Source organism: Erinaceus europaeus, chromosome 8 (assembly GCF_950295315.1).
Source record: "Erinaceus europaeus chromosome 8, mEriEur2.1, whole genome shotgun sequence".
NCBI lineage: Eukaryota > Metazoa > Chordata > Mammalia > Eulipotyphla > Erinaceidae > Erinaceus > Erinaceus europaeus.
The window spans coordinates 106,670,439-106,693,946 of record NC_080169.1 but is presented as its reverse complement, the minus strand read 5'-3'; the positions used below and the strand labels follow the sequence as shown (position 1 = coordinate 106,693,946).

Here is a 23,508-nt window from a genome sequence, read left to right as displayed (position 1 = left end):
AGCCCCAAGCATTAGTCCTGCAGGTGCTAGTGTTAAACACACCACTGAAGAAGAAGTAAAGCCCATTCTCAGTCGCAGTAATCTTCAACATTTGGCAAGCAGTGAGACTGGCAGGTCTCAGCATGAATGGGACTCGGCAATCAGATCACTCTCTTGAGGTAGCATATATCCAGTTACTGATGATGAAGCCCAACTAGAAGGTCAGAGAAAGATAGAGCTGAGACCACAAGTAAGGGTGAGAATGTTGTGTACGAAGTCTGCTGAAGTGGAGCAGAGCTGCTTCTCATTTTCTTTCTTTGATTTTTTTCCAGTGTTCAATCTTTAAAGGTTTATCATTGATTCAAAATCACATTCATTCATTTCTGAGACTCTTACAGTCCCAGAATTCTGTCTATTCCTGGAAAGAAATACCTATCTTCTCAGCAATACCCCCCAGTCTCACCATTATCTACAAGCAATGACATTAGAACTGACTGCATCAAGTTCTACAATCTACAAAACTCCCTAGACTTCCAGATCCTCTCAAATAAATAACCCTATCCCCACACCCAACTGGTTCTGTGCTTCTGCTCTGATCCTATATCATATGCTTTCCTGCCTTCTCCTGAGCCCAACATCAGTCATTATCCAAGAGCCCCCATCTTAAACTCTTCTTTGACTTTCTGCTCCATACATCTTTTCAGAATTCATAGCCATTTTGATATCCACGTACCACTCCCCACCCCAAGAGATCCTAGAGATGTAAGAGCTGTCCTCCTTGCTTTTGTTTGCCATTTTTCATTCCACATTTTTTTTTCCAAAAAAGTACTAACTCACTGTCCCCCTCCCATTGCATTTACTGATCCTTGCATTACTTTTCAGAAAGACTTTAGATTCTGATTGTAACTCTTGGAAATATGAGCTTGTATCATAATTCTCACTAATTCATAATTCTCACAATTCCCACATACCTGTATGTGATCCTTTAATACCTGGGCCTCTTAGTTCCTTGAACTCATCCCCTCCAATGATCTTGTTCTCCAACACACTTCAACTACCTCCCTTATTTCCCAGGGGAGATCCCATTATTCATTCCTCTAAACACTGCTTCCCATGCAGCAGGCCTACAACTGAATCCAGCTGGAGGAAAACATGCAGCTAAGCTTGCTACTTTACTTGAAATTCATTACCACTAGTATCAAGTGGATTCTGAATGTTACCTGGCAATTCTACTGTTTCTTGAATACAAATGTCCCCTCTACTTTTTTTTTTTTCACTCTCCCATAACTATATTGACTCCTTAGTTCTTGCAGCAGCAAAAACAACTTGCTCTTCTGTAGAACAAATAGATTTATGACTCAAAATAACACCAATAACAGATATGGGGAGAACGAAAGTATCAATTTCATATTGTCTCTTTTCTCCATAAAACTACACTTAGAGTATCCATCTGATACATTTTATTTCTCAGCAATATAAAGGAAACTGTAAGACTCAATACAGTATCATTGAGCTCAGCATAATAAAAATAAAATCTCTGTCAAAACTACATACTCTGTAACTTATTTCCTGTCTCAGTTGCTCCCTGAATCTAAGGCTAGTAAATAAAAAATAGCAGAAGGGAGAGAAGGAAGGGAAAGGACCTATTATTTGTGGTAGGAGTTAGAAGGATTTTTTTTATAATGTTACAGAGTGGTTTACTTTTACTTATCTGAAATACAGAGCAAAATTTAGGTCTGCCTAGTGTTATAACTAAAGACCAACTCAAAAATATCTTGAGTGTGATTGATAGATAATTAAGAGGGTGTATTACACACTATCCTTAAAGGATAGTTTGATATATATTTGCTGAATAATAATTGACTTATATTTTTAAAATACTTAAAAAATCAGTGTACTCTGATGCAATTATTCATTTCCAGAAGTGTATTCTAATCACGATATAAATGTAGAGTAATATTTATAGGATAAGGATTGTAAAATAATCATAAAGGTAAAAATTCATGATTTTACATGTCAATGCATAGAAGGATAATAAATTGAATTGTAAGAGAATGGCATACATCAAAAAGGACAGCAGCAACAAATGCTGGAGAGGCTGTGGGGACAGAGGAACCCTTCTGCACTGCTGGTGGGAATGTAAATTGGTCCAGCCTCTCTGGAGAGCCTTCTGGAGAACTCTCACAAGGCTAGACATGGACCTTCCATAGGACCCAGTAATTCCTCTCCTGGGGATATACCCCAAGGATCTCATAATGCCTAATCAAAAAGATATGCGTCCCCTCTACTTTTAAAGCCTCCTCTTCCATTCCTAGATTTAGCTGATAAAAGTGCATTTTATTTTACTGAGAAATTGGAGTCAGTCAGATGAAAACTTCATGAGCTCTCATCACCATATTTTCTAGTCTACATATAGTTGGATCTGGGGTGGGGTAGATAGCATAATGGTTATACAAAGAGACTCTCATGTCTGAGGTTTTGAAGTACCGGGTTCAGTCCCCCATACCACCAAAAGCCAGAATTGATCACTGCTCTGGTAAAAAAGAAAACAAAAGAAAAAGAAAGAAGGAAAGAAAGAAAGAAAGAAAGAAAGAAAGGATGAATGAATGAATGAATGAAAAGAGAGAAAGAAAGAGAGAGAGAAAGAAAGAGAGAAAGAAAGAAATACAGTTAGTTGGATCTGGATAGTGTCCCTTCTCTAGTAATACTTCATTTTTCCATGTGACTACCTACTATCAATCCCTCTCTTAGGGGTTCTATTCTATGGGTTGAACACTCTGGATTCCATCCTTTAAATTTTTTTTACTATCTTATTTATTTATTTATTTATTAGATAGAGACAGTTAGAAATTGAGAAGGCAGGGGTAGATAGAGAGGAAGACAGACAAAAAGACACCTGCTGCACTGCTTCATCACTCGCAAAGCTTTCCCCCTTAAGGTGGGAAATGGGGGTTCAAACCTGAGTTCTTGTGCATTGTAACATGTGTACTCTACCGGGTGCACCCCTGGGTTCTATCCTAGAGTATACTCTAAGAACTTTTATTTCTCTTCTCCATCAGTTTCTCTCCGAGAAATAGGATTATTCTTGTTATGACAGAATCATGTCCAACAATAACTGTAGAAAGAAGTTGCCTCTATTTTTCATTCTTACCCATTTTCTCCCCATCTCTTCCCCCCACCCTAATCTCTTGAATCCACACAAGTCAAATTTTTCCTTCATGGCTATCTTAGCTTTATTTCAAGATCATTTATATTTTTATGGTGCCAGCTATAATAATCAGTTATCTGTTAGTGTCATACTTACTCTATTAGCATGTGACATAATGAGTCATATCCTATTTTTGGAATACTTTTTCTCTCTTGACTTCTTGCACACTTCTGGTTCTGTCTACTTCCACTGGACATTCTTTTGGGTCTTCTCTGTTGGGTCCTGGTTTTCACATTGATCTTTAAATGTTGGAGAGCCCCAGAAATCCTCTTAGAATTCTACTCCTCTAATTTATCTTGATAAATGTTGTATCTTGACATTGAATATTCAAACGATGTTGATGTCTCTCAAATACATATCATTATTCAGAGCCTCTTCCCTGAACCTCAGCCTTGTAGATTTCTGACTGTCTATTTAATAGTTTCACTCAGATGCATAATTGTCATGTCAAATGAACAACATTCAGAACCAGGCTAATTGACAACTGCACAAGTCCTCCTCCTACATTTTATTGATCTTGGCCAATGGAAACTCCATTCTTCCACTTTCTTTTCTCTCTCTTTAAAGCTATTTATTTATTTTTTGAGTAGAGACAGAGAAATTGAGAGGGGATAAGAAAATAGAGAGGGAGAGAGAAAGGGAGACACCTGTAGCATTGCTCCACTGCTCCCAAAACTTTCTCCCTGCAGTGAGGCCTGGGGGCTTTTACCTGGCTCCTTGAGTATTATAACACTTATGCTCTGCTAGATGTGCCACATCCCAGCATTCCTTCTACTTTCTTAGACAAAATTAAAAAAAAAAAACAACCATGGTCACTTCTGATTTCTCATTCTAGTGATGTGCTGGTAAATGGGTAGTAGCAGGCTTTAATGTTCATGAATAAATACTCCCATTCATTTCTAGTTGTGGAGTTATACTTTTAAACATTTGGCTGGGAAGGGATGTGCAGCACTTCCACTATACAGACACAAAAGATGAAAATACCTTCAATGGCACTGGATAATTATAAAATGCAAGAAGTAATAGGGAATGATGAAACTTTAGTAGTTATTACTAGTTTAACACAACTCATCTAATTGGAAGTTTATGCAATTGAATTCATAACATGGCTTGTGATTGTTGCTGACTCATAGAATCAGCTAAAATTCATGAGTTCATTGTTAGGAGCCTTAACAAGATGGCTCCAACATACTTCTGCATCTCTCTCACCTTTCAGATATTCATTAGCAAATCGGGTCCTGTTCTGTTCAAAATATACTTGGAATCTTATCACTTTTCACTATATCTATCACTGGCACCACAGTTCAAGCACTGTTATCATCTTCAACCTATCTCCCTTTATGTTTTCTTTCCTTCCTTCCCTTTTAATTAATTAATTAATTAATTAATTAATTGTCTTTATTTATTGGGTAGTGACAGCCAGCAATCAAGAGGGGACAAGAAGATAGAAAGGGAAAGAGACAGAGAGACACCTGCAGCACTGCTTCACCACTCACAAAGCTTTCTCTCTGCAGGTGGGAACTAGGGGCTCAAACCTGGGTCTCTGCACACTGTAACATGTTTTCTCAACCAGGCATGTCACCACCCAGTCCCTCCTTCCTTTTTTTTCATGTAGAGATAGAGGTAAGAAAAAGGCAGATATATAGATATATATATACAGATAGCTAGGTAGATAGATGATAGCTAGAGAGATAGACAAAAAGACAGAGTAAAAGACACTGCAGCACCCAAGCTTCCTTCAACACAGTGGGGATTTGACTGAAGCACGGATCACACAGGGCAGAGGAGGGCACTATCCAAGTAAGCTATTTTGCCACCCCCCCATTCTGCTTTCAACATGGGAGCCAGAGGTAAACTCTAAGTCAGTTTATAGCACTCACTTAATCACAATTTTCATTAAAATAGTTTATTTATTTATTCTGAATAGAGTCAGAGAAGTTGAGAGGGGAGGGAGGGGAGAGAGAGAAACACACTTGCATCACTGCTTCACTGTTTATGAAGCTTCCCCCTTGCAGGAAGGGACTTGGGGTGTGAACCAGGGTCCTTGTACACTGTAATGTGTATGACCAACCAGGGTTATCACAACCAGGCCCCTTGATCTCAGCTTTGTACCTCTTCCTGATTCATATGCAATGAAGTCCAAAGTTCACCAAATGACAGTTTGGGTAGTGGCACAGCTGCAGGAAGGGAGCTTCCTGAGTAGCCATGCAACAAGTGTCTGCTTCTCTCCCTCTCTATCCCCTGTCCCTCTCAATCTCTTTCTAAACTATCAAATCAATAAATAAATATTCAAGAAAATTAAAAAAATATAAAGGAAGGAAGGAAGGAAGAAAGGAAGCAAGGAAGGAAGGAAGAAGAGGAGTAAAAGAGAGGAAGAAGTAAAGAAAGAAAGAAAGAAAGAAAGAAAGAAAGAAAGAAAGAAAGAAAGAAAGAAAGAAAGAGAGGAAAGAAACAGTGGCATGGATATATGTTGCCATGAAACTAGACTGGCACATAGTTCAGATAAGGGCAAGGAAACATCTTCTGTAGGTTGGGACCTCTACAATTTCCTTAGGAACAGCACCTACAAAATCAGTTGCACCCTAATTTTGCATTTGACTAGCTTATTCATTCTATGTAGGTCCTACTTTGGGAGAAGTTAGAAGAAAGGGGTGCTGAATTCTTCTTTCTTTATATAAAATAAAAGAACGGTCTACCATAGCAAGCAAGATAGTTAAAGAAACACTCACAAGAGGCCAGAGAGTAATGGCAGTGTGCTGCATGCCAGTAATGCTGTCCCAAGACATTCTCAGTTACAGTCTGGTCCCAGCAAAATGGTTAATTGCAAATATTTGATAAGTGTTACAAAGTTTTCCCCAAAGATCTAAACCTTAGGGGAAGAGAGAGTGTTCCCAGACCAGACTACAACCTTTTAACCTTAAGTCCCTTAAACATAAATATGTTGCCAAGATGCCGAATGGATATTTAAATCATCCACTTCCTGTTTCAGTACTATCTCTCTGTTTTGGAGTGGGACCAAAAATGTTTCATTCCTTTTGGCACTGTTTTCTTCATTTAAAAAGGATTTATACTTCAGGGGTTTTGACTCCAAAAAGGAAAAAAAAAATAAGTGCACATATTTTGGATGTCAGATTCCAAACGTTTTGACCCTTTCAAATAAGAACACACAACTATTGTAGCCAGTGAGAAGCAGATCAGGGAGAGAACATGTCCAAATGGGCTTCTAAAGTGACAAGCAAAGAGGGAAAATTGGCCCACCTACAAGAATTTGTTTAGGAAACATTAAAAATAGCTCACCCAAGGAACAGAATTTTACTAGACCACTTGTGAATAAATATAATTTCAGACAATCTAAGTCTTTCCATCATGCCTAAGTGCTCAAACTTCAAATGCGATGAAAACTTATCCATAACTACTTGTATGAGGTTTTTGTACAAATGGATAAAAATAAACAGAAGGTTCTGAGTGATGTATCTTAGACAGAGAGCCTTCTTTGAAGATTCTCAACCATGAAGAGAGTTGAGAAGAGGTAAGTAGAGATCATTATATTGTTCCTTTTAACAACTGACACCCTCAGCCTGTTTGTTTTGTAAAAAATAAAATAAAATAAATTCCCTGGGCAGTTCTGATCATATAGAACAATTTTTCTCCCCAGTTAAGATTCCAGAAGGTAACATTAGAAATGTGGAAATAGTCACAGAACATCCACATCTTTAATTAAGTGAATTCAATTCAATTCATTGTGGCCTGGTCCTTTATTTTGTGACTGAAGTTGTGCTTGGCAGTGGAATCAAGGGTAGGATTTACAAAGATGTATGAAGATTGTTCTTGCCTGATGGGAAAGCAGAGAGAAGAGAATTGTAAAGCCTTTGGTCACATATTACTCTGAAAGAGTTAAGCTGTGAAAACCCAGGAGAAGAAGAACCAGAAGTTTTGATCCGGGCAATGAAGAGATTGTGGTATCCAGTCTGAACTGAGAATTATGGAAAGGATTTCAAAAAGTAAAGGATGAATAGAAAGTAATTTGAGATGAGGAAAAATAGTTTTCTGGTTTTTAAAAAGGTTTTCAAAAAAGATCTGCCTCATTCATTTTATATGAGCTAAGGAGAATTTCAAATGTGAGAGAGAGAGAGAGAGAGAGAGAGAGAGAGAGAGAGAAATGCCAGAGCGCCATTTTGTACATGTGATACAGGGGATTGAATCAGGGGCTTCAGACATACAAGTCCTGCACACCACCAGCTGAGCTATTTCCCAGGGTTTCAGGGAAATGGTGTTGTTAGTTGATAGTTTGTGTTGATGGACATGTTATTGGGAAAACCTGTTTGCAACTTGGGTGGTTAGTCATTCTTGCATAGCCCAGTAGTTGCCAGGAGGTTTGTCCACACACAGCTGGCTACTGCATCTTCAGCTAGAAGGGCATGGAAAGATATTCTCAGAATGTAAAGACTGAGAAAAGAAATGAAGACCTGGGTAGACCTTACTGGTAAATTTGGGTTTCATCTGAATATGTGTGTTCTGTAAACATGTATATTTTCATATATGTATATATGTACATGGACACATATATACATATAATAGTCTAGTGGCTATGCAAAAGATTTTCATACCTGAGGCTCTGAGGTCTCAGGTTCAATTCCTAGCACTAAAAATCCAGAGCTGAGTTCTCGTGAATGGAAAAAAACCAATTGGAAAAATAGCAGGCACTTAGATGTAAGAAAAGAGACAGTTTCTTTCACCTTACAAAGGGCTGCAGTGATGAGGAGGTCAGCAGTCTGATCCTCTCATTGGCTTCAGTGATTGAAGGCTACAACTGTGCCCCATGGAGTCACCTCAGGGGGTGTACTTTTGTCCTGAAGTTTTGTGCAAGAGTATTTTGATGACTGGGAAAACAGCATGCCTATTTCCTACTAATATTTCACAGCATATTTTCTTGTAAATAAATTATACTACAAATACAGCCCACTGGAGAAAACAACAGATCCCTCAATAAGGATAATCTAGCAGTCCAAATGTATGTCAGAAACTGAGAATTTTGAGAAAACAGAGCATAGAGTCCATGAAATAGCTTGCTTGGATAGTGTGCTGCTCTGCCATGAGCACGATTCGGGTTTGAGCCTAATCACCACTGCATTGAAGGAAGTGTTCAGACGTTGTGTTCCTTTCACTCTCTCCCTCTACCTCTCTGCCTTCTCTGTCTCTATCTTAACAAAAGAAAGGAAAGAAGGAAGGAAGGAAGGAAGGAAGGAAGGAAACTTAAAGGTCAGAGCAACCCACTGGAAGATGTGTCATTTCTAGCCACGTGATTTATTTCATATGGGTAAAATTTAAGTCAATTTACTAAAAAGACAGGATTGGACCAACTGGATTGATTAGACAACAATTGGCAACTTGTCATACTTAATATGTTCACTTTGAAAGCATTTGTGATGCTAAAGTTTATGTTGCTACTCTGGGTAATGGTATGCATCAATTTAGGTGGGTTTTTTTAAAATAAAATTTCAATATCTGCTAAGTGTTTCGGTGACTTTGTATCTGTAAGTCATCCAACATTCCTTTTAAAAGTTTATAGTTCTCGGTTTTCTAAATACTGTCAAAAGGTGGGGGGAAGGTCTTAAACTCAGGGGTGTTCTTGTAGAATTTGGCTCCCATGCCCCACTTCTGTGTGCATAGGCTAATTTTTTTTTTTTTTGGCAATGAGAATTTGTTCTCATCACCTCTATAATAAAGCAAAATGTTGGCTCACAGCCTTTCGTGATTGTGAATATGCTGTCAAGACATTAATATTTCAGTGCCTCCAAAGTTGATTTGAGGGAATTTTAATCTTATTTTCTTTGTTTTCCAGTACCCTAAATTTTTCTTTGTGTGCTTGAAAATGAAAATTGACAGACATGATTGAAACTGACAGTCAAAACCTAGACAATTTCACCCTGCTGAATGTACGTTTTGTTATAGAAAACAAAAAAACGGTGTTCCCCTGGTAAAGGAATGAACTAAATGTAACATATTTCAACCTGGCTTTAAAAAAAAGTCATGCCAATAGCACAGCTATATACAAGATACTGGGTACTGTCCAGCAAACCATAACAAAGGGACTTTTCAAAGTTAACCCAATTAACAAATAATGTGATGATAATATTAACTATTGATTGTCTTTTTGAACCCTAAGACAGCAGGAACCTCACATCTTCACTATAGAGCCCCTACTTCCCCCAGTCCTGGAACCCTTGGATAGGGCCCACTTTCCTGTATGCATCTCCCAATCCAAACCAAATAACATTGCATCTGCCAATCACAACCTAACCAAAGCAACGATTGCTACCTCAACATGCTTCACCTCAGAATGTATCCAGAGACTTCACGTGTGGAATGACAACCCTTCAGCTTCATTACTCGGGTGAGACCTTTCCTTTAATAGTACACTCTAATTTCATCTCAGGTAGTTCACTTTCCAACAAAGTCCCATAACCTAGATATACACCAGTTTCTGTGAGAGAGAGCTTATGTGCACACGTATCCATAAACTACTGCAAAATATATACCTGAAAGCAGGACTACACTAGAGTTTGCAGTGAGTACCTCCCTAACACTTCCTCTCCACTATTCCAAGCTTGGGATCCATGATTGCTCAACAAATTGTTTGGCTTCATATGTTAACTCTCTTTTCAATCACCAGGTTCCAGATGCCACCAGGATGCTGGCTAGGCTTCCCTGGATTGAAGACCCCACCAATGTGTCCTGGAGCTCAGCTTCCCCAGAGTCACACCCTACTAGGGAAAGAGAGAGGCAGACTGGGGGTATGGACCGACCAGTCAACGCCCATGTTCAGCGGGGAAGCAATTACAGAAGCCAGACCTTCTACCTTCTGCAACCCTCAACGACCCTGGGTCCATGCTCCCAGAGGGATAGAGAATGGGAAAGCTACCATGGGAGGGGGTGGGTTATGGGGATTGGGTGTTGGGAATTGTGTGGAGTTGTACCCCTCCTACCTTATGCTTTTGTTCACTAATCCTTTCTTAAATAAAAAATTTAAAAAAAAATGTCATGATGGTCTGGGGAGATAGCATAATGGTTATGCAAACTACTTTCATGCCTGAGGCTCCAAGGTATCAGGTTCAATCCTCACTACCACAAGCCAGAGTTGAGCAGTGCATTAATTAAGAAAGAAAGAAAGAAAGAAAGAAAGAAAGAAAGAAAGAAAGAAAGAAAAAAGGAGGAGGAGGAGAAAAGAAAAAAGAAAAAGTCATGACCACAAAGAGAAGGTAACTAATATTTGTTAACCACTACAGGCTCGGGATGACTTGTTTATATCTTTTCAGCTTTGTAACATCTACCCAAACCCCTACCTGCCTTAGTACCATGAGGATATGTAAAATTAGAAGAGCTCACAATTGTATTTAGTTTTTCAGCTTCTATGGGCTAGCTATATTATGTGTAAGTATAAGGAAAGAACCTGCCAGGAGAGCACACTCTAGAACATAAATCTGTTTTAAATACCCTTCCCTAAATGCAAACTGGTGCAGGCCCTTTGGGAAAAAAAATATGGAGAATCCTCAAAGAAAAATGGAAATGTCTTAATGATCCAGCAACACAACTCCTAGGCATTGATCCAAAGGACATGAAAACACTGATTTGAAGGAATGCGTGTGCCCACATGTTATAGCTGCATTATTTACAAGCACCGATATATGGAAGAAACCTAAAAGTCCATTGACAGATGACTGGTTAAAGAAGTTAAAGAACATATACTCAATGGACTACTACTCAGCAATTAAAAAGAATTTTATAGCGTCCTTCAGAATAAAATGTATGGAGCTGGAGGTGACTGTGTTTAGTGAAGCAAGCAAGGAGGTGAAAGACAACTGTCAGATGGCTTTGCTCAGATGTGGAATATAGAAAACTGAAATGCATAAACTTGCAAAAAATAATAAAAGAACAAGAGATAGCCAAACAATTTCTAAGACTTTGTGAAAAAATAGGGTAGTTATAAATGATGAAGGGGGTAGGACACGTAACTTTGGTGATGATCACAGTGTGGCAATGCCACCCTGGGGGGAAAAAAAGGGAAGAAATATCCCCTAGTATTCTTATGATCCTGTAGACTAGTATCAAACCACCAATAAATAATGTTTTAAAAGTGCCACTCTATAAATTCATACTTAAACATCTGCTAATTAACATGGAAGATGCAGAAATAATATTTCACTTGGTGGATGATTTAGTATATGTGATTGGGCTGTCCAGAAAGATTTATCCAAACATTCCATCTTTGTATGTACTGGGATTAAGAACCTGGCTGGTTTTGAATTTTAAGGTATGCCAAAAATGGAGGTTTCACTTCATTCCTGCTGCTGTTTAGTGAAAGATCGGGGTGTGACTAGGGAAGGAGCTCTTCCTGCTGTCAGAATATTGGACCATTTGGCAGTGTGAAGCTTTTACTCAAGTTTTTCTGTGAGAACATCTAGGAGGACAAAGGGAACTTTCCCAAGGGTACAGAATAGACTCCACTATGGTCTTTATATTTGATGTCTAAGAAACACTGATGTGTTTGTGTAGACTGTAGGCTTCAAGATGTGTTTCCATTCTAACTAACAAATCACCTGGCATTGAGGACAAACGAGAGGAAGCAGTGCCTACATGTAATTTTTGTACCTACATCAACTCTCACTTTAAAGAGATGGGCAAGTTTGGACTATTATAAATCGTGCTGTTATGAGCATACTTATACATAGATTTCTTTGAATGGATGTCTTTGTTTACTTAGGATATATCCCCAAGAAAGGAGTTGGGTCATAGGGTAGGTCCATTTCTAGCCTTCTGAGAATTCTCCAGACTTCTCTTTACAACGATTAGACTAATTTACATACCCACCCACAGTGTAAAAGGGTTCCTTTGCCCCAGAACATCTACAACATGTGTTGTTACTGTCCCTTCTGTTAAGAAAGTTGTGGTATGTTTGCAGAAATACTAAAAAAAGAAAGAAAGAAAGAAAGAAAGAAAGAAAGAAAGAAAGAAAGAAAGAAAGAAAGAAAGAAAAGAAACCATTCAGTGATTAAGAATGATGAAATCACCTTTTTCACCTAATCATGGATGGAGCTTGAAGGAATTATGTTAAGTGAGATAAACCAGAAAGAGAAAGATAAATATGAGATGACCTCACTCATGGGAAAAGCTTAAGAAAAAGAACAGAAAGAAGAAACACTAAGTAAAATTTGCACTGGTTGTATGAAGTGCACCCAAGTAAAGGTCTCTGGGGAAGATGGACAGGGAAAGAGGTGAGGAGAGGGTGGCTTTTGAGTCCTGGTACAGGATGATGGACCTAATTTAGAGGTGAGAACATTTTGCAGACATCTTGTCTTGGTGAAATGAGAAATTATACCAATGCAGTAAGAACTGTACTATAAACCTTTAACCTCCCAATTAAAAAAAATATATATGGATAAAAATGGGCCTGAGCAAATGAGTTTGGGACATTTTATAATAATTGACTCTTGTGAAAAGTCTGGTGGAGACTTAATCTCCCTCCACTTCTACTATCCCTACCCTGGTACATTCTCAGGTACTTATTGGGATAGGTGGAAGGAGTTTAAGAGCTATAACTTTTAACTCTAAATCTCTAGACTTTATCATGGGAGGTTCTGGGTGGAGATGGGAATAGAACATTGAATCAGATATGAGATTTAAATTTAAAAATAATTATGTTTTTGTGCTTGCTTCAGCAGCTTATACACTAAAATTGGAATGTTACAGAGAAAATTAGCATGGCCCTTGCACAATGGAGACATGCAAATTCATAAAGTGTTCCATGTTTTTAAGCAATAAGATATGAAATGTAAAATAACAATAAACATCTTCCCTGAGTGAAGAACAAGAAGTGATTTGATTAAGGGACCACTTTACTCTGTGATAAAGGCATGATGCCATAGTGGTTCTGATGGGAAAACATTGACTCATCTTGTCTTTATACAGACTCCTTAATAAACAGGCCAGCCTACTATAAAAATATATACAGTCTAAGATCTTCAGGTCATCTTCCTCATCATCTTCAAGGAGTAAGATTTCCATTTATCAGTAGGATAATCACTTCAAATTAAGGAGCTAACATGAAAAAATAGAAGTAATAATTATAAGTTCTTCTGATGTGATGCCTGTGCTCTACTTTCACACCAACACAGAACATTGGCTTTCTGAGTAGCTTCATGTCAGCACAGCTGCTAATCTCAAAAAAAGCCAAAACATTCTCTCTCATGGGACCAAGTGGTGGCACGCTTGGTTGAGTGCATATGTTACAATGTATAAGGGCCCGGGTTTGAGCCCCTGGTCCACACCCGCAGGGAGAAAGCTTCACAAGTGGTGAAGCAGTGCTACAGGTGTCTCTCTGTTTCTCTCCTCTATTTCCCCCTTCCTTCTTGATTTCTGGCTGTCTCTATCAAATAAATAAATAAAGGTAATTTTAAGAAATCTCTCTCAAAATAGACTCGAGACAGAGAAGAGTGTGTGGAACCAAAGTAATTTAGGGATGAAGGGGGAAGGAGATGGAGAGAATCATGGGGTCCTGTTGCATGATGAGGGGAAAGGATCTAAGCTAGGGATGAGAGTGTTTGCAGAGAACCTTCATAGGAAGGTGAGAGATTGTAACCTTGTGTCAACAACCGCACTTTAAACCATTAAGTCCCTAATAAGATGATTAAAATATAGTTTCAAGTCTAATCACCAACAGGCTGACTGAATTGTTATTAATCTACATAATGTAGAGTGAAGAAATAGATAAAAACTTAAAAGTAAAAAAATAATAATAGACTGGTCACTTCCAACAGGAACAGCATCTTGTGGGACCTCCCAGGACCCTGTCCTCACCATCAAGCAGTGGCGTTAGGGATAGTCCCAGTCTCTGAAGAGAAGCTATAGTATCTTGCCCTGCCACTGGAGGAAGACTGGTCTTGAAATGAGTGTAGCCTGCAATGTTCCCAGATGTGACCATGAGCTTCGAGCTCTGATCAGTAGGGACTTAGAGGCTACACAGGCTCTGGTCCTAAATATATATTTGCCTTGGATCAGGTGGATGGAGGTAAATAGTTAATTTTACTCACAAATGAAAGCTACTCACTGCCCTAATCCAAGTTTCTAGCCCTTTTCTCTACTCTGACTCTATTCTCTCAGATAATACTTGTTATCCAACTTCAGGTTAGCTATAAAACTCAAGCAAAACTACCATAGTTGTGTGCCCCCAGGAACATACCTAGAATGAACTTCCTAGCTTTCTTCTACCCTAAGATCTCTAATCTCACCTGCTCTATTCCTACTTTTTGTTTCCTGTTCATTAACCATTTGTCTCAACTTTTGTTTGTCCTACCAAACACCTTCCAGACACCAAGATATAGATGCTACCATAATTCCGTCCTGACTTCTCTGGGCAGATGAACTCACCAGTGTGTCCTGGAATCTCACCTCTCCAGAGCTTTGGCCACTAGGGAAAGATAGAAACAGGCTGGGGGTATAGATTGACCTGTCAATGCCCACGTCCAATGGAGAAGCAATTACAGAAGCCAGAACTCCTACCTTCTGCACACCCAAGGTAACCTTGGTCCAGTGGGAGAGAAGTGATAGGAGGAAGATAAGAGGGCTCTGAACTCCATCTCCATCAGCACCCAGAGAGAGAGAAGGGAAAGGAGAGGGACATATGGAGGTAGTTAGGATGTCATGAGTGGCTGGGAGGGGAAGAGAGGGTTGAATCAGAAAAAGAAGGGGCAACTATGTGTAAATGTGGACAGATAGTTGTAGAGATGATGGTTGGCCCATGTCCACAACCTTAGGGGAACTGTGGTGGATCGCAGTGGAGAGAGTGAAGATTCAGAACTCTGGTGGTGGGAAGGGTGTGGATCTAAACCCCTGTTGACATATAATTTTGTAAAATTTAAAAAAGGAGGGAAATGACAATTATGATATTCTAAAGCATTCATATTTCTCTATCAGAGCTACTATTTAGGAGACAAGGTGTGATTCTAAAAAAAAAAAAGAAGAAGAACGAGAGAGAGGAAGTAAAGAAGAGAAACTGCTACAACAATGACTATCCTTCAGACAGCATCTCCAAATCCTCAGTTTATCTAGTGACTTAAACTAATTGGCATTTGCAGAAAAATAATGATAGTGATTCTAGTAGGAAAGACTTACTGATCAAATTGATGGCTAAGACTTGAGGAGGACTGGTCCTGAAATGAGTGCAGCCTAGCATGTTCCTAGCTATGACCATGGAATGTGAGCTTAGACCTACAGGGATGCAGAGGTTACACAGGCTCCTGTGCTAAATATGATTAGATATGAGCTGTAGGTCTGATCAATGGGCCTCACATTTAATGGTATTTATACACTTTCCTCATATTTGGGAGGTTCTCTCTGTCCAAATGCTGCTTTCTAGTCCTATCCTCAACTCTGACATCATTTTCCCAGACAATACTTTTAGCTCACTTGTATGTTAGCTATCAGGCTAAAATTAAAAGTCATGGGCCCTTTGAAATATATCTAAAATAGACTTTCTGGCTTTTTCCCACATGAAGACCCTTAGTTCCATATGACATATTCTCTCCTTTAGGTTCCTGATTATTAAACAATTTGTCCTGCTTTATATCTTAACACTCTTTAGCCACCAAATTGCAGATGCTACCATGACGCAAACCTGACTTCCCTGAGCAGATGACCTCACCAATGTGTCCCACAACCTCACTTCCCTACTAGGGAAAGATAGAAACAGGCTGGAGGTATGGATTGACCTGGCAACATCCATTCTCAGAGAAGAAGCAATTATAGAAGCCAGACCTTCCATCTTCTGCACCCTATAAAGAATTTTGGTCCATAGTCCCCATAGGGATGAAGAATAGGGAAGCATCCAATGGAGGGGAGGGGACACAGAACTCTGGTGGTGGGAATTGTAGGGAATTGTACCCCTGTTATCCTACAATCTTCTTAACCATTATTAAATCACTACCACTACTATTACTAACAAAATAAGAATGAAATAAATTTCTTAAAAAGGGAAAAAATGATGGCTAAGGATAGACAACATGAGTCAAGCATGCAAAAGCATTATAATATTCTCAGTGCTCTAAGAGATTAGATATTAACAATCAAATTTTCTTGATTTCTCTTTAATATAGAAGACCAAGAAGTACTTCTACTCTGTTTCAAGCACATACTTGTTGCAGGAAATCATTGGAAACATTTAAATGAGCTTGGAAGCAAGAGAGGAACTTTTCCAGGTAACAGAATATAGAGGGAGTTAAAAGACAGAGAACTTAAAGCCAGTTAAAGGTATGATAGCACTCCTTTATAACATGATAGACAACTGTAATTGGGTTCCTGTATATATCCAAGAACCAGAAAGGCAAGATTCTATAGATGAACAGGAATAGAAATAGTCTACCAATGGTAACCTACATATAGGAACACAACCTATCTGTAACCCTAGGACGGAGAGGGAAACACTACTTTCTGAGTGAGGGAATGGCATTCAAATTTGATTTGTTCCAGCCAGGAAACTGATTTGAAAAAGTAAGGGGCTCCTTTTTCTAATAGTGACATTTACACCCAGAGCTTCCAATTTTTTTTTTATTATTATCTCACTCCCACAGACAGACAGATAGACAAGTCAAGGTTCACAAGGATTCTGAACAAAGAATGAAAGTTAGAGATCAGACAATAGGTGCATAGAGGAAAGGGATGAAGTAGAGAATAAAAGCATAAAATAAAAGAATAAAAGTAGAGAATAAATTTATACTTAAAAGTATAAATTATCAAAGCCAGCTGGTGGCACATTACAATTCATGAAGACTGTTCAAATCTCTATTCCCCACCTTTGGGGCAAGGAGTGGGGAGAGCTTCTGGAGAGGTGGGGCAGTGTTGGAGAGCTCTCTCTCCCTTCCCATACCTATACCCTCTCTCTCTCTCTTTGTTTTTCTTTATCTCTTTCCCTCCCTCCCTCTCTCTCTATCAAAGAAAAATGGCTATCAGGAGTAGTGGAGTCTTCATAATTCAGACACTGAGCCCTAGCAATAACTCTGATAGCAATTAGATATGCAAACAAGTAAATATTATATATTATATTTGTAAGGAGATAGGAGATTATTACATCTGAAAATAGTTGAACATGCTATAAAACTAAGTATCCAAAACAAGAGAATTCTTGGAAATCTAATACATTCTATTCATCTAGGAGCAGTACCACTATAATAATAATGGGAAAATGAAGAAAATACTATTTTTGTAGTTTCTCTTCTGTCTCTTCCTCCCTCTGTCCCTCTTTCCCTCCCTCCCTCATTTCCTTCCTCTCCCAATCTCTCTCTTTCTCTTTTCTCTTCTTTGACTATTTCTTTTTGTCACTAGACCTTATCTCTGGGGTTTAGTGCCTGTATAACTTCACCACACCTGGCAACCATTTTATTGGTTTATTCTTCTTTCCTCTAGGTAGAGGATAAGAGACATGGAGAGACAGACAAAGAGAGAAGGAGAGAGAGATGCCACAGCACCATCCCATTGTTTGTGAAACCGCTTGCAACAGCCATTCCCAACGTGGTGGCCAGGCCCTCATGCAGGCTAATGTGTGCACTCTACTGAGTGAGTCATCTGCCGCCACCACCCCACCCCATCCATCTATTTTTACACCTTTATCAAACTCTCTTTATATGGTGGCTTTAATAATGTTAGAGATTACTTATTAACTTCTTATTTTGGAGATAAGAGTGTAGCCCTTTGATGCTATAGATTAGTTAAGTTGTAAGACAATACATTGAATGTGTTTTGTATAGTACATAAACTACATAGAAGCTCTAAAACTTCAGGAAACTCAGGGAAGTAGTGGATTTATTATACATTTCAGGATTAATACTTGGACTCACTGCTCTTTATTTATTAATATCTCCCTTGAAATGGGTGAAGAAAATATATTGAACTAATTATGTGATAACAACTATTATTGTTTAAAATTTAGCTTATCCTGAGCTTTTAGACATTCTTTATATTATCAGTTGTAATAAACATAATGAATTTGTCTTGTACATTAAGTGACAGCAATCTCTCTGACAATCTATACTCAGGCATTACTTAACAATGGAGATCTGCTCTGATAAATACATCACTGAACATTTTTGTCACTCTATAAGTGTTATCACATAAGCCCACATGACATCCTCTGCCATGCCCATACACAGTCTATCCTTGATAAAATGTTAGCATGCAGCACTACAACTGCTTATTTAGAAAGCTACTTACAAAAGTCCACTTAAAATCATTACAAAAGTTTAGGAGAAAATATAAAAGGTGAAAGTTTACATAAAATGTAAATCACAATGGAAAAAAACATGTTGTAGTAACATTAATTGTAGGCAACAGAATGGAAGTGAATCAATGATGAAAGAAATATTCCACCAGGAAGTTTTAAAAATCATGAATAGGCTCTTGTGCTGACTATGGGACACAGATCAAATCGATGGGGTTTATAGTCAACAATATTTATATACTTTTGCCATATTTGGAAGCTACTCTCTTCCCTGATCCAGATTTCTGGTCCTACTTCCAACTACAACACTATCCCCCAGACAATAACTTAGGTCACCTGCATATTAGATGTCAGGCACAGGCAAAATCTAGTAGAGCCATGGGCCCCTTGGAATATAATTAAAATAGACCTACTAGCTTTTTCCAAAATGGAGACCCCAAATCTTCATCCTCAATATTCCAGACTTAAGGTTCATGATTAGTCAACAACTTGTTCTGCTTTCTTTTTTTTTTAATTTTTTATATTTATTTATTTTCCCTTTTGTTGCCCTTGTTTTTTTATTGTTGTTGTATTTATTATTGTTGTTATTGATGCTGTCATTGCTGGATAGGACAGAGAGAAATGGAGAAACGAGGGGAAGACAGAGAGGGGGAGAGAAAGACACCTATAAACCTGCTTCACTGCCTGTGAAGCGACTCCCTTGCAGGTGGGGAGCTGGGGGCTCGAAACGGGATCCTTACGCCGGTCCTTGCTCTTCTCACCACATGTGCTTAACCCACTGCACTACTGCCAGACTCCCCTTGTTCTGCTTTTCTATCTTAACTCTTTTTCAGGCACCAGGTTCCAGATGCTACCATGATGCCAGCTGGACTTGCCTGGGCTGACGACCCCACCAATGTGACTTGGAGCCCCATGTCTCCAGAGCTCTGCCCCACTAGGGAAAGAGAAAGGCAGGCTGGGAGTATGGATCAACCTGTCAACACCCATGTTCAGCGGGGAAGCAATTACAGAAGCCAGACCTTCCACCTTCTGCATCCCACAATGACCTTGGGTCCATACTCCCATGGGATAAAGAATAGGAAAGCTATCAAAGGAGGGAATGGGATATGAAGTTCTGGTGGTGAGAATTGTGTGGAATTGTACCCCTCTTATCCTATGGTCTTATCAGTGTTTCCATTTTATAAATAAAAATTTTAATAAAATAGAAAAAAATCATGAACTTTTATATAAACAGCATAGCTTTGAAATGTGCAAATAACAATGACAAATTTTCCAATGAGAAACAGACAAGTTCACAAGCTTTAAGGAAAATTTTGACACAGCTTTTTAAGAAATTAATTGAGAATTTTTGAAAGTTAATGAGAAAACGTGTAATTTCAATAATACAGCTAAACTAAATTGTTAAAAAGCTTTAAGCAAACATGAAGTGCTTATCTTAGTTTTCTTGTGCACCTAGTATAATAGTCCTCAGGAGAGAGAGAGAGAGAGAGAGAGAGAGAGAGAGAGAGAGAAAGAGAGGATATTTCTGTTATTCTATTGAGATAAAGTTAGTTAACATGGAATATTTTCACTTCTATTTCTCAAATTTCTAAAGTTTTCTTTCTGTAGCTTGTTAAAATACCAAATGAATCTTTCTTTGATAACCATAAATTTCTGTGCCAGGTAAACAGATATTTGACTCCAGTTTAACTTATTCTTTTCTCTTTTTACATTTTCTCTTGTGTTATTTTTCTCCAAAGTCTCAAATCACTTTTTGTACTCTTAGTCCTTTCCTACTAGACGTTGAGAAAGTTGATAAAATCCATGAGCCATTCCTTGTCTTTCTTGAAGACAAACACACAAGTGCACCACTCCTACCTATTCACCAGTTATTATTTGTTTTGTGTGCAAACTGGAACAACTTTGACTACTGTGGTATGTGCTACTGAGTTCTTTATAAACACCAAGCAGTGCCTATTCTCATGTTGTGCCCTAAGTGAAGCAGATTCTCTCTATATACAAGAAGGCCAATCCAAATGGCTCATATTTGCTTTATCAACCTCTGTAAAATGTCTAGTGGTAATTTATATTTATTACATAATAAGAAACTCCATCCCTGGTACAACATGTTCTTTCAGCTGCACAGCCACACCTGTAGGAATGCTAAGTCACATCTGGCTTCATAAATCTGTTCTTTCTGATCCTCTAGAGTGATGTTTTTATGTAAACTATACAGCTACATGCAGAATAAGAAAGACCAAAGCAGCTGGCTACACCCAGTAACCATTTCACCCCAAGACCTGGCCTCTTATTCTTTTCCTTGACTTTGATGTACTTGCTATTTGGCCATAAATACAATCATTCATTTTGTAAAAGGTATCTCTTACTGGATTTATTTATCCTTGACAATCAACTCAATGTACTGTTACTATTACTACTAGGAGTCTTTTTTTTTTTTTTTAACTAGGAATCTTTTTTAAGGACTACCTCTGAGTCAAGAATATTCCTTTCAGGCAGGTAACTCACCTGGGAAACTACCTGCTTTGCCATGTATGCAAGCTAGGTTCCAGTCCAGCTTTCTCCACAATGGAGGAAGCTTCAGTGCTGTGGCTCTCTCTCTCTCTCTCTCTGGCTCTCTCTCTCTCTCTCTCCTTCAAATGTTGTCTTTAGCCACAAAACTGGCTATGACAAAAAGAAATATTCCTTTCACTCACTGATAAGTTTCTTTAATACACACACACAGACACACACACACACACACACACAGACACACACACACACACACACACACACACACACACACACACACACTGTAGAGTCAGGACCTTATGCATGTGTGATTCCACAGTTCTGGATGACATTGTCATCCACTTAGAGAGGGAGAGGGACATCACAGCACCTGAGCTTCCTCCCTTGCCATAGTACTTCTCATGTGGTATCAGCGTTTGAGAGCATGGTGATATAGGCATTTCAAGTAATAAATCCTTGATCTATAGCTGGTTTTTAAGCATATGTTTAAGAAAATTTTGTATGCGATTTCATTCACGTAAGATGCAAATTTCATTCATGTAAGATGAGTTCTATCAGTGTCTTCCTGATGTACCTGCTTGATTTTTACCATACAAATAAAATATTATTGTGCTTTAAAGAGATTTAAAGCTAAATGAATATTTGGTTTAAAAAGGAGCTGGTTCCAGCAATTCTTCTGTAAATCTAAAATTATTCTAAATTAAGCTTTTAAACATAATGTGAATAAACTCACCTGTATGATTATTTGTGTAAGCTTGGCCCCAGGACACTTTCTAGGGCCCCAAACTTGCCTCCTCTCGACTCAGCAGTGTAGGTTCCCACAGCATTTTGAAGCTATTCTTCCTTTCCTTCCTTATTCCTTCATTTTTCCTTCCTTCCCTTCCTTCCTTTTTTAAAAAATTTTCTTTTTAATTTTTATTGACTGACTTATTTTTGCCACCAGTGCTATTGAGTCCAAGATATTTTAATCATAGGGATTACAAATCATGGTTCTTTCACATAAGTGACTTCACATGCTAGAAATTTGAATTTGAATTCATTTTAGTGACTCTGAAGATGACACAATTTTAAGATCAACAAATGACTACTGTCTTCAGATTAGCTTTAGAAGAACCTTTCTGACTGCATTAGGAAAAAACTCTAATTAGATAGTTATCTGTTTTAGCACCTTGAGAAATTTCAATTTTCAAATGTGAAGATTAACAATATTCTTTAACAGGATGGAAAGAAATATGCTCCCCCAGCAAGATTAAAAATTTTTTTAAATGGGAAGGAAATGGTAAAACAAGGGTGGAGCACACCCCAGCTGAAGCTGTCATGCATGGGATGATAGTGAAAACCTTAAACTCTGCACTTTGAATCTAAAGAATTTCCTTTATGAATAGATGGATTACACCTTCCCACTCCAAAACTAACCAGCAAAAGTCTGTAAAAGGAAAAAGAAAAACAAATCCAAGTCTTAAAGACACTACTTCGGTGGTAGAAGAGAGAAAGGCTGTTGTTAGGTTATAATCAGGAGTCTGTTCAAAGTCACAGAGGTTAGCAGATATAGACAGGACACAAAACCAAAGTTGGACTCACTCCTGTATTAGATCAATACCAAGATTAAGAGACTTCCACAAAATATGAGAACCAAGATATCAAAAACAGAAATCAGTGCAAATACTTGGAGAAGAAAAAAAAAAAGCCAGATAGAAACCACTCCCAGTGGAAGGAATCATTGTTTTATTTTAATAACATCTGAGAGCAGGGACAGGAAGACTCCTAAGAGCAACAAGGTTCACAAGCCCCTGCACGGCTCATTTCCTATAGACTCAGACAGGCTGATCAGTAGTTCCAGACTGGCTGATAGAATCACTCTGTCCACTGTGAATACAGATTGAGGCAATAGAGATCTCCCTGGATAAATGTTGCCATTCTGCTATGGACATAGCTACATACTTACCCAGAGATGTATGCTTGAAATATGCTGACTTTTCTTTTAGTTGTTGTAAATCATTTTTCTTAAACTTTGATTTATTGGATAGAGAGAGCCAGAAACTGAGAGGATGGGGGAGAGAGGAAGAGAGACACCTGCAGCACTGCTTGCTTCGCCACTCACAAGCTTAGCCCCGAAGGTGGGGACTAGGGGTTCGAACCCTAGTCCTTGTACACTGTAACATGTGCACTCAAATATGTGTGCCACTGCCTGGCCCCACAAATCTTTTAAAAAAGATATAACAAAGTGTTAGAGTCCACCAGGCTAAAGCAGATGACTGCTCAAACAACAGAATATCCCCAAACTGTTTCCATCTCTCAGTGGGAGAAAAAATAAGAAATAGAAGGGAAAGGTAGATGGGGAGAGGAGAGACAGGAGGCAGTAAGAAAGAAAGAATGAGGGGCTGCTTGGTGACTCTGTTCCCATGTCTGAGGACATGAGTTCTAGTCCTTGGGCCCCACCTGCAGAAGGAAAGCTTGATAAGTAGTGAAGCAATGTTGCAAGCATCTCTCTTTCTGTCTCACTTTCTCTTCCTCAGCTTCTATCAAAAGAAACAGGGTGAAAATGAAG

At 38.6% G+C, this 23,508-nt stretch overlaps 1 protein-coding gene and 1 non-coding gene across 10 annotated transcripts in view; one reads left to right on the top strand and one right to left on the bottom strand.

Moving 5' to 3' along the window:
- CALD1 (caldesmon 1) overlaps positions 1-23,508 on the bottom strand; it is a 235,695-nt gene that overhangs the window by 194,189 nt on the left and 17,998 nt on the right. The gene's annotated exons all lie outside the window — the stretch shown is intronic.
- Positions 12,891-12,997, top strand: LOC132540030 (U6 spliceosomal RNA). The gene has a single exon (XR_009551312.1). It is a non-coding gene; the product is annotated as a U6 spliceosomal RNA (small nuclear RNA).